Source organism: Gossypium hirsutum, chromosome A10 (assembly GCF_007990345.1).
Source record: "Gossypium hirsutum isolate 1008001.06 chromosome A10, Gossypium_hirsutum_v2.1, whole genome shotgun sequence".
Taxonomy (NCBI): domain Eukaryota; kingdom Viridiplantae; phylum Streptophyta; class Magnoliopsida; order Malvales; family Malvaceae; genus Gossypium; species Gossypium hirsutum.
This window is the reverse complement of record NC_053433.1, coordinates 96,825,983-96,829,565: the sequence shown is the minus strand read 5'-3', so window position 1 is coordinate 96,829,565 and position 3,583 is coordinate 96,825,983.

The window sequence follows — 3,583 nt, the reverse complement described above, 5'->3', positions numbered from 1 at the left end:
TCAGAGCGAATTACTAGATATATTCAGGAAATCGATGAACTAAGGGATAGAAATCTCACCAAATAGTGTACAGTTTTGGAATGGAGGCCTTTTGAAAACCAGATTATTTGAATAAACTTTGATATGACCTATAATCCTCAATAGTTCATATCAGCCTTGGGACTAGTAGCCAAAAATGAAAGATGAGAGGTATTGGGTTCAAAATTGATATTGGTGAAGGAGATAGCTTTTTCGTTCACTGTAGAGGCTTGTGCATGTTTTCAAGTGGAAGTATTAGGGATAAGCATGTTCGAAGCCGACGCGCTAACAATATTAAAGCAATGTCAGTCCAACGGGCTAGATAAATTAGAGATTGGGGCATACATTAGAAACATAAAATAGTTCAAAAGAAGATTTCAAAGAATTCGATTCAAACATAGCTCAAGATTGGCAAATTAGACAGCCCATATAATCGCAACAGAGAGCCTAAAGAAGGACAAGAGATTTACCTGGAAGGAGCGGTGCCTTCTTACGTTGTAGAATCATTAGAATTTGGAAGGCAAAGGGAAATATAGTTTGACTAAGAGGCTTCGAGGACCTTCGAATCGATGGAAAGGATGCTAGATGTAGGTATCTGAGTAGTATCAATGGACTCTTATGAGAACTGGAACCGAAAATAAGAAAAGTGATTTTTAGAAAAGTGGAGTGGGTGGCAGTTTATCATTTTGACTGGACAGGTTTTTTAGTTTCCTTTGGTTTTGTCGTTTTATTTTTTGGCAGGTAGGCCATTATCTGCTGGGCTCTATTTCTATTTTGGACTTGACCATAAGGTGTTGGTGTTTTTCTTTTATTTTGGGTTTGGTTTATATTTTAATAAAGTCTAGTCTGATTATTCAAAAAAGAAAAGAAAAGAAGATTATCTAATTTAAGAATTTGACCTTTAATATGAATTAGCTACTAATTAACTAGTATTATCTCTCGACCTCTACTATCTAATTAACTGGCGGATACTCGCTTATCTCCTGACCTTACTTTCTTTGCCAAGATAAATTATGATTTACTCAGTTTGACTTATCCCCCGATCTCGTCTCGCTTATGATAACTTCCTAGTGTTTTCAAGCCTAGGGTTTAAGAACACAAATCTATACCAACTAATCTTATTATGAACCCGTATTCTTTTGTTAATTAATCGACTTGATTAATTAATTAGTTCAATAAACGAATCATGAAGGATATGAATTAAGCACAATATTTATTCTAATATTCATACAAACATTAGTTGATCAGTCTAACAAAATATAAATAAAAGAATAAAATAGAAGAGTAAAGAGAATCCTTATGAATATATATTGAAGCGCGAATCAGGAGCAATCTTTGCTTGCAATTGTCTTCACATCAAAATAGAAAATTTTTGACTAAAACATAAACGAAAAGAACACTAAAAATATGGTTGATGAATGGATTGATAGATTGATTGATTGGATGCCCTAATTTGTGTACAAAAGCTTCTTATTTATAGGCTAAAAGATGTGCACTTTATGCTCAATATACCCTTGATACTTTGGGTGCAAGTAAGAAATACAATCTCAGAGAATTTATCAAATATGGTTGTTGACGTCATCCTTTCTTTTAGCCCACATTCAGGTTGTAGCTCAACATAGGGCTGCTATGGCTCAACAGAAGGTATGTGTCGCGCCATAGACATTGCGTGTCATGCCACGCAAGACATTTTGTGGCATTGGACGTTTTTTTCATGCTTTCATGGCATGGGAAGCTTGTACATCACTTGTCCCTAGTTTTTATTTCAATTGGGCATACAATAAAGCTTATTGCACACTTAAATACACAAATTAACCCTAGCTAAGGCCCATGTTGGACTAATAGGTTATCAATACTAAAAAATGTGTTAAAAATACTTATTTTTATTAGCCTTAAATGTAGAATTAAGTGCGGAATTAACTACTACATCTGACGGTAGGTCAAATACCCCTACACTTAAGTCTTTGCTTATCCTCAAGCAAACTAAACAATGTACTTATGTAACACCCTTAACTCGTACCCGTCGTCGGAACAGGATTTCGAAGCATTACTAGTACATTCAGAACATTTTCCATTAAACTTCATAAATTACTATTCAGTTATCGAGATTATCCATAACATCCCTTGATCGAGCCTTCGAGGCCCAATAGGAGCATTAGAATCGAATTAGGACTTTATCGGGACCTTTAATTATTTTTCATGAAATTACAAAATTTTTTCTAGGTGTAGGGCTCACACGCCCGTGTGACCCTAGGACACGCCCGTGTTAGAGGCTGTGTTCCACCCCGTGTAACTCTCTGACTTGCACACACGACCATGCCACACGTCCGTGTGCTAGGCATTGTGTTAATTAATTCAATTCGAAATTAGGTTTCACACAGTCAATACACACGCCCGTGTGGTACACACGGCTGAGACACACGCTGTGTATCTACCCGTGTGCCCAATTCTGAGCATTCTGTTTCTCAAAATTAAGGTGTAGGGGACATACGGCCTAACCACATGACCATGTTACCAGGCCGTGTATCACACACGGTTTAGACACACGCTCGTTTTTTTGCCCATGTGGACAAAATAAAGCCATTTCTAACTTCATTTCTCACCCAAAATTTCACCCAAGACATGCACTTGAAACACATCGAAAACCAACCAATTCAAGCATTTTAATTTGGCAATTTTCATCATTCAACAAGGCACATCACTACATGCATATGTGTTTATAAACTTACCTTGGAATAACTTAGGCAATAGCAACCTTTGATAACAAATTCATAACATCACACATGTGTGTGTATATATAAATCATAGCAATCTACTTCGTCATACCAAAATGAATCATTACTAGCCGTTCTGATGGCTAGGTTACAAAATAACATTTTCAAGCCACTATTGACCAAGTTGTCCTATGCATGCCATTATACCCAAAATGATTTCACTAAATATACCCAAAATTCTAGTTGATAGTGTGACGAGGCTCCAATGATCTTCCAACCTTCACAAGCTTTTGAGCACTATAAAACAGGGGAGAAATAAAATGGAGTAAGAATTACATGCTTAGTAAGTTCGTATAACAGAAACAAAACTTACCAATCTTTTTTTTTTTAAAAAAAATTAGGCATACAATGTTATGTTTCCATCCATTTGGTTAAATTGCCTAATCACATACATTCCATCCAACATGTTAGTCACCAAAATATTCATATCAATCAAGTAACATAGATGAGCTCATCAAGCAACAGTTTTTCAAGTCATTATCATATCATATCAAGATTTTCATGCCATGTCAAGAGTTTTATGTCCGTTGAATCATTAAATTCCGATGGATGCTGACGTAGTACACTCAAAGTGTACGAATCAATTGCTCCATCAATTTCTTATTCAAGGGGTATCCATTTAGGGCACTTAACCAAGAAACATTCTCTCGAGTCACACATCATATAACGGGATTACCGGTCTAGGCTAAATCCTTTATAAAACATATGCTCAAAAGAGCTCGATTAGGGTTACTAGTCCAGGCTAAACCCTAATCATAATGTATGCTCGAGAGGTATTATATCGGGATTTC